The following is a 14029-nucleotide window of genomic DNA, read 5'->3' as shown; positions in this document are numbered from 1 at the left end:
TCTCTTTCTAGTCACACATATAGCAATAAACTACTTCCCAGTGGCCTCATTGGGAGTCTCTATGTCCGTATCATGGAACTGTGTGTCTGAGTTTGGAATTGGTTAACTAGAATTCATACAAAGAAGAATGGCCAAAATAGTGAGAGGGTTCTAAACCTTTTAATATTAAGAACAGATGAGAGAGCAGGGGATATTGACGCTGGAGAAAGAGGCTTAGGATAACAATCTTAACTATTAATATTTTAATATATACTAGAAAAGCTATAATGTGGAAGGATTGAATTTACTTTCTGTGGCTAAAGCAGGCAAAATAAAGACCAATGAATGAAGGACAAGGGGAAGCAAATTTATGTTCAATATAAGACAGGCCTTTCCAAATTGAATGGTCCAAAAATCAGTCTCAGAAGGTGGTAGCTGGTTCATTGACATGAGTGGTATTTTCAGAGACTAAATGACCATTTTTGCTTAATGTTTTATAAAGTTTGATCAGTCAGAAAGCATTTGGCTGAAGATTCTAAAGTCTCGCTCTATTTCTAAGATTTCATTGTAGAGTTGATTATGCCTCCAGCAACTATTCTCACCATTCTAAAAGCCAAAAATTTCCATTTTATGACTGTGTAGTTCACTGGCATTGCATTGTGGAGTGGTGGGAAGGGGTTTGAAGCTAGGCCAAGTATTTGGTGCATTTCGTTTCTCTGGCTGCAGTGATTGGATTGGGGTGAGCATATAACTTCATCCAGTCTTGATATCTTGAGAATTCTGGGACTAATATGCCTTCTTTCCATGAGCTATGGAATAAGAAGCATGCAGTCCCCACAATAGCTGGTAGTTATCTTAGAACCACAGGACAGATCTTACCTAGAGTGAAGTTCACAACAAGGAAACTAAACAAAGAATTGAAGAGAGAAAGATGTGGACCTGGTCACATCACAAGACTAGTAGATCAGGCCTTATCTAAGCCAAGTGCCCCAATGGACTATTCAATTACACAAGTCAGTGGAGTCTCTTTTTAATTTAAGCAATTTGAGTGTATTTTTGACACGTTCAAATATATTTTTCCTGATTCTTATCCAATTACATGTAACGTAGTATCCCATTCTCAGCATGTAAAAAGAGACCAGCTGCACTTTGCATACAAGGGTCCACATAGCAACCAAGAGATCTCTCTAAAACTTATCTCTGAATCAGGCAAATCCTAGTTTATGAAAAAACTGGTTTCTATAACCATCAGTATCTCTTTCAGAATAAACCATGTTAACTAGCATTGCAACTAAAAAATTAATAAGAATTTAAAGATCTAAACAGCTTTACAGAAAACTTTTCATCCTATATGTATAAACTCAATCATTTTTTCTCCTTTCAAGGTTACTGTCAAAAAAAAAAAAAAAACAAAAACAAAAAAGCAACTATGACCAACTTAGAAATCTTACAGTGTTAATGACCTTGTGAATAGATTATATTAACGCTTAAATAATTTCTTGATTTGATTAAGGCTTTGGTAACTTCTCAACACTAGAACTATAAAACCCAAACTATTCTGCATGCTGTTTTTCAATTCCACTTAATCTTGGTTCTATAGAATTTGGGTTTTGACCCATATTAATAGATCATCCTTAGCTGGGTTCAAATGTTGCCATCCTTACTTATCTGTGTTTACATGTGATTAAAAATAAAAAGTGAAAACTACAAGCATAAATGGAGGCTAAATATTAATATCAACCTTGCCTCCAGGATACAACATTCCTGGCTGCTGACTTGTGGCCCATTGATATGCTGAAGATATTGATGTTTTCCCTCAGTCCTCAGGGCTGCTGGCCAAGGGCCAGAGGCAGACCAAGACCCCACATCAGTAGCCTCTGGTCAGGAGCAGCCTAGCCTGTTTGCCCAAAATGCTGAAGAAATATTTTCATTTCCTACATATGGCACTGCAATAAAAATTCCAGGATTCACTACCCTAAATAACATGACTTAAAGTTCTACCTTGTTCCTTCTTTTTTTGAACTGGATATGTTCCAACTTTGGAAACCTATAATAAATATTGTTTGGCCAGAATATTTGTAAAGAAAACTTAAGGCTTTCCTTTGAAATTGAATCCAAAGAATTCAAGAAAACCCCAAATTTATTTCCTTTTTTGTCATTGACATAAAATGTTTTCACTTGTCTTTTCCCCTTGAATATTATTTATTTTTATGCCCTTTTTCTTATTGCTTCTCCTAGAAAAAATTGATTTTAGCAAGTTCTGGTTTAAAAATAAAATTGTGAATTTTCAGGGTTGAGCATGTTACAGTTCATATTTCCTCATAGCATTGCTATTCATGGGCAAGATTCATACGGCTATAGAGAAGTGAGAAATTTTGGTATAGGGACCACACAGTCCTTGGATAATGTGTAAGGGATACTCCATAAAGATGGGTTCTTGTTCCAATACATGATCCCAATGAACTATCAGAATCCACTTTTCTGTTACTTTTATTAACAATGGTTATTTAAGATTATCAGTTTCAAATTAGAGAAAGCAAATTCTTACACAGGCGTTCTCCCATTTCAACTTAATGTTGACACAGAGAAAACCATTTTATGCCAAACACTAATCATAAATTTGGTCTGTGCTCAGTTTCTATGAAGGTCTCTCATTAAATCAGGATAAAAGAATTGATTATCTACAAAATATTAAATCTAGGTATTTGTTGGCTAACATAAGTCAGAACCAGTCGAAGCAATTTAAGTTTATAATGAGCAGAAGATAAATTACTTCAAGATGCTCACTTTCACAGGATAAAATATTTATTAAAAATAACATGTCAGATGCAAACCAGTTTACAAGCTCAAAACTCTGCTATAATTCTGAAGGCAAGAATGGGCAGCTTTTCAGAAGACTTCTTTTTCTAACCTGGTATCTTCTTTTGAATTCTACCTTAAATGCTGCCTTACTTCTTGTGGAGACAATGGTGCCTCTATCTCAGAATACAGGTAGGCCAAAGAAAATGCCCTCATCTATTTTTGAACATCCTGGGATTCTCAGAGTGAAAATTCTTATAAATAGTAAGAAATATATGAAAAAAAAAAAAGAAATATATGAATAGAAGTCTGCTTGGAAATGATCCTATTTCAGTCAGAAAAAAAGATGCCTTCTGAGAGAAAAGATGACAAGGATATGGATGACCACAAAATCCAGTGGCTGTCTTATAGCAGTGGGTACACTGCTTATACTTCATTATGCTAGATTCACAGCTTCCAAAATGAGTAAGAGGCACACAGTTTAAAACACGTAGATATTTCAAGCAGTGACAGGTATTCAGAACGAAAACTGTAACTCACCAAATTCAAACTACTGACTTAAGCATTGAGGAGTTTTCACCCAGGAAATAAACAACATTTACTGATTTTTTTATTATGTGTAACGTTGGCCCTATACTAGGCATCCCATAAAAGCCTGAGGCATTTTTTGGCAATCCCAACCAAAGAGCTCTTGATTCAATAAGCCAAGAATGGAAAGGAATGGAATGGAAATGGAAAGAGATTAATTATACACAGGTGGGTACTAATGGATTGGGTGTGGAGCTGGTTTTTGAGAATCTTGGATCCCACTGATTTGCCTACATAATTTTTTATGCCTCACTTACTCCAGGGTATTTCTTATCTATACAGCAGACATAAATACCTCATACAATTCAGATTATAGAGAAAAGGTGCACTATGGATTTATTTCAACACAGGATTGGTTTTCCCCCACCTCTCCTGGAGGAGTAAAGCTCCTTGGGAGCATATCATGGCTATGCTGTATGCGTTTTTTCACAAACAAGCCTATCAATTTGTAATTTTCAATAAATATTAATAATAATAGCATAATAATTGGGGAATTAAGTGTTTTCACAAACTGAAATGTCACTTGCATAATAATTTAAATATCGTAGCAAGTACCCAAACTAATGTCAGAGACTTATGTCCTCATCCCAGCTCTCCCACTTATAGCTCTATGAATGTGGACAAGTTATAGAGACTCTTCAATCATGAATTTATTTTACTTATGAATCACGAATTTCTGAGGTTTAGTGTGAGAATCCAACAAACTATGTTCTTTTTTTTTGAACAATACTATAAAGTGTTTTATCTATCTTTATTGAACATGTGTCTAAGATATGATAGTATTTTCACATCTTAGTTAACATAATAGGTATAATTTAACATTAATGTAGTATTTATTGTATAGCACTCATTTAAATCCTTAATTCAATGAAATAAACCTTAATTTGAGTTATCACTATGAGTAAAGAATTCATAAGTGATATATTTCCCTCTCAAGGTACCTCAAGGTACAGATATTTTTTTTTTTTTTTGAGACAGGGTATTGTTGTGATGCCCAGGCTGGAGAGCAATGGCACTAACACGGCTCACTGCAGACTCGACCTCCCAGGCTCAAGTGATCCCCCCACCTCAGCCTCCCAAGTAGCTGGGATTACAGCTGTGCCACAATGCCTGACTAATTTTTTTTGCTTTTTGTAGAGATGGGGTTTCCCTATGTTCCCCAGGCTGGACTTGAACTCCTGGGCTCAAGCAATCCTTCCACTTTGGCCTCTCAAAGTGCTGGGATTACAGGCATGAGCCTCCTCACCCAGCATAAACCATTCTTATTCTAATGGAGGCAATAAATCCAGATACAATCCCTCATTTATTCAACAAACATTTGGTGAATTCTACTAGATTACAAGCATTGCCCTAGGCCCTTTGCTACAAATAGGACAAAATCTGTACCATGGCTTCAAAGGGCTTGTGTTCTAATGAGAAAGGCAAAGTTTTTTTTAAAGCTGCAAAGTATTCCCATGCAATATGCAAATGCTATACAGAAGTATGCACCACACAGTTTAAGTATGGGTGGGAAGGAGGCAACAAAGAAGATGGTAAAAAGCACTAAAATATGATAACTAGAACAAAATTCTAACTGTGTGATCTTTTCCAAGTTTCTTTCTCTATTAGCGTCTAGGTCTGTAAAATGAGAGAAAAAATTCTCATAGGACGTTCATGAGGATTAAATGAGGCAAGTGTAGATATAGCTTTAGGATTATACCTGGCACATAATAAACGCTCAGAAGCTTCATTATTGCTAACATATATGGCACATCTATGTTATCTCTGCTTGAGTACCTAATACAATGTTATTTACATAGCAGATTCTCTGCAAATTCTTAGTTAAAACTCTATCTGGCCATTATTATGAACATTAATTTAAAGGCATTTATCATCATATCCATCTATTCCAACATTAACTTATTTACTAAATTAATACTAACTACCCGCTTATTAGTCCTTTTCCCTTTTCTTCTTAAGCAGAATGTAGGAAACAAATAAATTAGAAACCAAATATATGCATCCATGATACATTGGTTGATTGCAGGTTTTGATTAATGGAATTTTACTTAAAGCAGATGAATCTATCTATGATAATCACTACATATTTTTATTTTAGAAAGTACCCAGTACTTTTTGAAACTTTCCATTATAATTAGTTTAGGAAAAAAGTTATTTCAATTTTCTAGAGCCTTGGGAGATAACTGAAGGACTCTATTTGTACAAACAAAAAATTAGGATTTGGAGAAATCGTTTGGCTAAAAAGTAAGACGTGGGATTCCACTGAAGAAGAAATGAAGTACAGGTTCTACTACTAAAAACTAAAAGCCAGCTCTTCACTTTACTTAGGAAAATATAGCAAAACATACATATTTTTATTTTTTCTATATAATTAGTCAAAACGAGATTAGAAACCTTATGGTTTTAAAACTTTGAGAGGCTATTTGATTTCCTTAACGGATACTCTGAATTCTTTATGTTGATATAAATTTAGAGATACATACAACTCAGTTACTCTTGAAAACTTAAAAACATTCCATTTGAAAAGATCCAAAGAATTGGCCAGTTCCTTATCTTTATGGCAAATAAAAAGTAGCCACTAAACTGGCTTTATTACCATGACTATAATTTGCTTCTGCTCTTCCACTTCCTCTTCTTTCCCCTCTTCCTTTCTCTTTCTTTCCCTCCATCCTTTCCTCTTTCCCATTCATCGTTCTTCCTCCCTCCTTTTTTCCTTTATCTTTTTTATACATCTTCCTTTCTTTTTCTTTTTTTCTCTTTATATGGTCAAGGACCAGATACTTTTCTAAACGCTGGCAAAGAAACAGTGAATAAAATTGACACAGTTCCTTCCTCACAGAGCTCACAAATTTCCATGGAAAACTGTTAATTAAATAACTGTGTCTATTACAAGATTATAAGTACTACAATCAGGCAAGTACAGTATCGGACAAGAGTACATGGCTATGGAATGTAGCTTAGTTCGTGAACAAGAAACAATTCATTACCCAAGGCTTCTAAAGTTGCTTTACATCTTATTACATACGTATTTATATATCAGTATATAAATATAAAAATACAATATAATCAAGCTTTGTCTCATAGTATCCCAAGATAACTACATTTAAGCATTTTGATTCACTCCAATAAACAGGCTAACCGCCTTCACCAGGCATTTATAAAATAGAAGAATAAATTAAAAGGGGTTAAAGAAAAAGCATTTTTTTGTATCTGTGTGGGGATGGCCTGAGACTTTCAGTAATGTCTAATCTTTCTAAATAGATGTCACTGAAAACATGTGGGTGCCACTGGAACTGGTCTGGAATTTCAAGTCTCAAAGTGTTAGTTACGACCTCAGAAGACCTATGCCATCTGGGTTTTTTTTTTTTTTTTTTCCTTGCATGGAGAAGTTTTAAAGTTTAGTACAGAAGGACTTATTTTAAATTTATTTCTTCCCACACACACTTATATGCAGGTTGGCAAGCTTTCTCAAAGATCAACACTTCTGACTTCATCTAAGGGTTTTTTTCCTTCAGTGTAATCACAGATGACTGTTTTCCGAATGCTTTTTATAAGTTTTGATTCTGACCAATTAGCTAATAAACCCCTACATGGACTTATTAGTTCTGTACAAACAAACCTCTTGCCATAAAATATCAACATTTCTTTAAGGGCAACATGTCAACTGTTACTGTCCAGTTCTAATTTACTGTGCCTACTTGCCTTCTTGGAGAATGGCAGCCGGCCAGGCAGGAATATCTAGGCTTGTTTGAAAGCTCCTCTGGGTTGCCTAGCAAACCTCCTGTGATGGGAGCCAAGCAGCCTGGCCTCTGCAGATCCTGAGTACCCTGCAGACAACCTCCTCCTCCCAGGCTGGAGTTAAAGATCAGCCTGGGCATATTACTGGCTGGTGTGTCTAGGTAGCCAATCACATCTGAAAGGCTTCACATGTTAGTAAGTCCAGGTAATGAAATTGTATTTTCTTGGGTTATCTTATGTTAGAGATGTGTGCCATCCTAATGTCTCCCTAAAACACATTTTTTGGAACATGGCACTGAAAAAAAAAAAACACATTCTTAAAACTTTGGTGCCCTCCACCAAAATTAAACTGCAAACATAGATTCTAGCAAAGTGCTATATCTTGCTCCACAGTGAAATTAACAGTGTATCTCTGTGCACATCCCATGCAAGGAAAATGAGCCTACCCCTCACTCCAAGAATTTAGGGGTAGCAGTACTGCAGCTACAGGGGTGATGTGTTAGATTTTATGTGACTAGGACAAAAATATGAGAATAATTTTCTATAAACCAGTAATATGTTAGCTATTCAACTCAAATGCACACGATTTGGGCTTTTGCAACTGAGAAACTGATAGAAATAGAATTAAAGAGGAGTTGCTTCATTGCCTATAGAGTGGCCTCAGGAAAAATTTTCCTTTAAAACAGCAGATATACCAGCAGGATAGAGCTTCCAATTTTCAAAGACTGAGATTTGCCTGGTCAGAGAAGACAATTAGAAAATTTCTCCATATCATTTTGGAGATTCTACAGCCCTCCAACATGTCCATATAGGAAGTGTGCCATATATCACAGGATAGGGCCAAAGACTAAGTGCCTGTCAAGTGTCTGAAAAGATGAGCATATATGGGCAGAGGTAGAAGAAATGTCAGCGCCCATGACCATGAAGTGCCAGCATCCAACCACCCCAACCAAGGGCCTGACCTTCTTTGCTGAGTCCCCTAGTAACTTCTGTGTTGCCAATACACAAAATATGTGTTTGGGGAAATATTTCCACCCTCTCAGGAGCCACATTATTACTCAGAATGCTCATAATTTTGTTTCATCCCTAATGATAACACCTAAAAGGCAATGCCCCACACCAAATTAAAAGTTTCTGTGTTTTCACTTAAGATACACTATTAATATATGATCCTCTTCTGCCAATTGTAGATTCCTATGTTCAGGAAAAATGGGCAAAGGATTTCTGCAGACATGTACAGTCCTGGAGTAAGGATATACCTGTAACAGAAGGGATTGCTTTTTGGTATGCTGTAACTTTGCATTGACTTGCTGGTCTTTAATCTCCTGGGGAATGCTATACACCCACACGGAGCACCTGGGTACTGCCTTCACATTTAAATCTTTGATTTACTGACAGATGTATAAAATCTAATGTATCTAGACAGTTCCTGTCAACTACATATGTATTGAAACACAAATTACAAAAATGTGCAAATTATTCCAGCTGAGATCAGCATTTATTGAAACTTAGAATAACAATTCCATCAAGACTTTCTTAAGAAACATGTTGCTGCATGAACTCAGTATTTTTGATGTCTGTCGTTTACTCACGCCAGAATTTTTCCATAAGGAGAGGTTCAGGGAGCTCAGAAGGAGCTGCAATATAGGGTTAGCACAAAGGTTACAGCAATGTTGAGAGCCAATATTTCTCCCCGGTAGATCTGCATTCTCCAGGCATTTTCTCAGCTGCACACAACAGTCAGGATCTCTATTCTAGAAGAGATGACGCAGGTCAGCTAACATCTTGTTTTTATTTCAAACTAGGAAGCAAACTCAAAGTTCAATATTTGGGTTTTTAAACTATATGTTACTTGCACAATATGGCAGAAACACCAATTTTCTATTATTATCTTTTAACTTATTTTAGGTGCAGGTGTACATGTATAGGTTTGTTATACAGGTAACTTGCATGTCACGGAGGTTTGGTGAACAGATTATTTCATCAGCCAGGTAATAAGCATAGTACCCAATAGGTAGTTTTTCAATTCTCTCCCTCCTTCCCTTTCCATCCTCAAAAAGGCCCTGGTATCTGCTGTTTCCTTATTTGTGTTCATGTGTACTCAGTGTTTAGGTCCCACTTATGAGTGAGAACATATGATATTCGGTTTTCTGTTTCTGCATGAATATGCTTAGGATTATGGTTTTCAGCTCCATCCATGTAGCTGAAAAGGTCATGATCTTGTTCTTTTTTATGGCTACACAGTATTCCATTTTGTATATGTACCACATTTTCTTTATCCAATCTATTGTTGATGGGCATTTAGGTTGATTCCATGACTCTGCCAGGAAACACCAATTTTCTGAAGCTGCAACCATGTTGTGTGTATGGCAGAGAATATTTTGTTTTCCAAAATATATGCAGGAAACCACAGTTCCTTTAATAGATATCCATGGAATCCATTATTTTAAAGATTTACCTTGTCCTGCAAGCACAGAGATATAATTAAAGATACATGTACAGATAAGTCCAGCCAGCTGAAATATGGCTAAGCTATACTATATGGATGATATTCTAATAAAATTTTTTTTTAACAGACTGAGCCTAATATCTTTCTGGGCTCTCTAAATGTAACGTGAATAATACCAGGCACTTTCCCTTGGTGTTTAAAATGTAAGAGAACACTAAGTCTCTCTATCCTATTATAATAAAAGCCTTATATTTACAACTAACAGAAATCAGAAAGTGCCAGGAGTTGATGCTCTAAAAGAAAAGGCTGTTACCTTAACCCTCTTTGGTTACATGAACAAAGATGATATGTGTCTCTTTTTATAAACATGTAGGTTCCAGTAGAAAACGTAAGTATAAAATATCTACATCCTGTGAATATGTAGGTAGAAAAGAGGGTTCAAAAAACAGTGGAGAGCAAAACCTATTTGACTATCCCATCAAGCTAGTAAGTAAACGATTAGAGTTTCCTCAGGAATTCTTTAGAAGGGCAAAGTAAAGAGCACCACAAATACAGCATTTTACTTCTAGATGGAATCATCAACCTGTAGGTCTTATATGCTTACATTACATATTCTTTCATTACAGAAAGCCAACTTTCTTCTTTCTCTAAACCTGAAGGATTTCTTGAGGGAAAGAAAGAACCCTATCACGAGACATACGTCTACTTTAGACAACACCTGATTCGAATCTGATAATTAAAAAGGGTAACAGAAACAACTTCAAAGTAACAAATCTACACATGGTTCACTGGAATTACTCAATGGCTAAAAAATTACACTCAAGTACAAAGAGGCATTTTTTATGTAAGCTTGCCTTTGACATTCAGTCCCTCCTCATTTATTTAACCATTTATAAGCACGTGCTAGTAGTCACTAAGGATGCAAAGATAAACAGGATACAATCCCAACCTTCAGGGTGCTTCCAGTAGTGAGAAAAACATCCCTATAAAAAGATAATTGTGAAATGATGTGTTAAGTGACAAAGATATTCAGAGTATTATAAAAACCCTGGGATGAGGTAATTAATTCACTGCCAAGACTGGCTGGCTATCTGGGGAGGTGACAAAGTTAATCAGAAGGAAGAGGGAGAGGACTATATATTGGGGGAGAAGCCAGAGTGAAGACAAGATGTCAAAAAAGAGTAAGAGTGTGTGTGTGTGTGTGTGTGTATGTGTGTGTGTGAGTGAAAAGTAACTATAAGCAATTTGATGTTCTAGGAATTTAAAGCTTAAGGGGCAATAGAAAGATAAGGCAGAGAATTAGACAGGGCATCATTCTTAAAGAATCTATTTTTCCAAATTAAAGAGCTTTGGCTTTACTATGGAGGGGGTTCAGAAGCATCAAAGGGTTTTAATTTTTTTTTAATTTTATTTTACAGATGGAGTCTTACTATGTTGCCCAGGCTGCACTAAAGTCCTGGTCTCAAGTGGTACTCCCACCTCAGCCTCCCAAGTTGCTGAAGTTACAGGTACAAACCGTTGTGTACAGCTTCTAAAGGATCTTAATCAAGAAAGTGGCATGGGGCAGATATGTGTTCTAGATAACGTCAGCCTGGCTCTTGCGTAGAAGATGGGTTTTAAGGCAAGATTCAGGCTAAATATTTAGATGGCATCATGAATATAATGATGGTAGTAGTACTTCTGAGAATGAAACAATCTCTAAGGGATATCATGTAGAATGTGAAGACAGTGGACTGACCATAAAACCCTACAGAATACCAACATTTAAAGAATAGGTGAAGAACTCAGGTTGGGCCAGGTGTGGTGGCTCACGTCTGTGATATCAGCACTTTGGGAGACCAAGGTGGGAGGATCTCTTGAGGCCAGGAGTTCAAGACCAACCGGGAAAATATAACAAGACTCTGTCTCTACAAAATAAAAATAAAAATTAGTCATGTGTGGTGATGCATGCTTATAGTTCCAGCTACTAGGGAAGCTGAGGTTGGAGGATCACTTGATTTTAGATCCCAGGAGTCTGGCATCACAGTGAGCTATGATGGCACCACTGTCCTCAAGCCTAGGTGACAGAGCAAGACCCTCTCTCTAACAAGAAAAAAAAAAGAACTCAGGTGGATATTAATAACAATTTTACTCGGCCAGAGATCATTTTTGATTGATCCAGTTTGCCCACCTACTGCCTGGTTATTATATGTTTGGTATCCAAAAAAATGGTTTCATATGTGTACTGTGAAAATATTTATTTGTTTTAAGATTTATTTTAACCTCAGCAAAATTGTTTCAATATGCAATTTTAATAAATCTGGGGTATGGAATACATATTTCTTATATTACACTCACACTACAAAAAGTTCTTTTGATAGTTAAATTACTTTACAGTTTAGACAAACACTGAGACTATTATTGCCTTTCCTCTGTTCCATGGTGGATTATTTTGTTCTTAGAGTTCTGTCCAAGAGAGAACAAGTATCTGGTGGCGTGCCTACTGTGGGTGCCAAGTGTTCTTGTATTTACTCTAGTACGTGCACAGTCGAACCACTTAGATAAAAGTTGTTTTTCATGACATGGGTGATCTCACCCACTCCAATGACTTCAACTACCAGCTGTACACAGATGAATTCTAGTCTTTCCCTTTTCCTGAGCTCTGAGTTCTTATATAAAATTGCTTACTGGGCACCCTGGCTGTCCTTCAGAAAACTCACACTACAAATACATAAAAGTAAACTCCTTATCTTACATACCTATCCCTTCTCCTATAGTCACTGTTTTCACAAATAACTCTAAAATCTGCTCAAATACCCACATCATCCCAGATTCCTCTTTCTCCTTCATTGCCTCCCTCATCTCTTCAACCACCTTATCCTACAGGATCCAATTATTTTATGTCAATGGTATCTATCTCCTCTTTTCTACCACTCATTCCTGTCACCTATACTAAAATGATAATTTTATAACTGCTCTCCCAGCCTTCAGTCTCTCATCCATCCAATAATTTCTCCACCAATTATCATATTATTCCCATGATTTAAATATCTGTGGTGGATTCCCATTGTCATTATCAAATTCCAGGTTCTTAGCAGGGATCACGAGTCCCTGCATAAGGAGACTCCTGCCTAACTCTCCACTACATCTTGTTTGCTGCATACTGAGGCTCTGGTTGTAGCCAACTCCTGTTCTCAGTCTCTTAACAGACCATGCTGGTTTATGCTTTAAAGTTGTTGCCTTGAACACTTTCTGTGATCCCCTCCTCCATCCTGACAGACACCTTCTCATATTTCAAGCTTCAGCTATATATTCCACATTCTAGAAAACCTTCCCATCATCTCTCTCCATCCTCTTTTGTGCCTCCACTGTACCCTATACTATCTTCTAACAACACTTAGAAAATTGGATTACACTAATTGGGTCACATATTTGATTCCCTCTATAATAGTGTAAGCTTTTTGAGGAGAAGAACTTTATAATATTCATCTTAGCATCCCTAGAGCCCAGTTTGATTTATGCTGGACCCTTAACTGATGTTTACCGACAACAAAACAGTTTTAGAAGTTGATACCCAGATGAATAAACTTTTCTTTTTTCATTCAATTACTTTGGTATACAAAATGTAGCCAAATTATGAGAGGACAGTATGGCTAAGTACAGTGAATTACAAAGAGGTTTCAGCTCAAAGTCCAATCCTCATCAATTCCAAATGACTGACAAGGAACCAAGCTTGAGAGGCAGGGAGGCTGAAACCAGGCTCAGAAGAATGAAAGCAGTGATCAACTAGCACTTGCTGTCATATTAATGCATTATATTTGCTTTCCCTTACATTATGTAAGTATTCAATAAGCAAACCTTTTTGATTAAGTATTCAGTGAGTATTTTTGAATACTTGCACACCAGAGTGTCTGCATTCAAAGAATATATTCAGTTGGAACACCATGCTAAAAATGGCAAAGAACATTTCTGTTTGGTTTCTGCTATAGAATTTTTAAAATGTATATTTAGTGTTATAGTAGTCTTAATTTTAGCCTATTCAACCTGGTTGGTACAGTTAATAATATTTTAAATAATATTTTAAAACTTTTTAATCTGTATTTTGATGGACTTGGAAATCTAAAATAGTCATTGCATTATCTTCAAAATACCTGATGAAGAATTAAATTATTACTACCTAATGTAACTGTATATGTCATGTCTTCCAGCAAACAAGCATTATTGAGTTTGAAAGGCAAATGAAAATCTCATCCCAATGTTTGGACTAAGTTGTTTTTAAGGAACAACTTATTTTATCTGCAAAGTAGATTTAAGCAAATGCTGTCTATAAAATTTCCTTCTGGAAACTACTCTCTTATTCCACATCGTCAAATTAGAATGTTTCATTATAATTTTATCTGAACTCTATATGCTCTAGTGCTGCTCTGCAAATGAGTCAGAGGAGAACTATTCCCAGTTTGCAGCCAATTCTCCAGAGAAGCAAAGGAAAAAAGAAAC

The sequence above is a fragment of the Cebus imitator genome, unplaced genomic scaffold, assembly GCF_001604975.1.
Source record: "Cebus imitator isolate Cc_AM_T3 unplaced genomic scaffold, Cebus_imitator-1.0 Scaffold17, whole genome shotgun sequence".
NCBI lineage: Eukaryota > Metazoa > Chordata > Mammalia > Primates > Cebidae > Cebus > Cebus imitator.
This window is presented reverse-complemented; position numbering follows the sequence as displayed.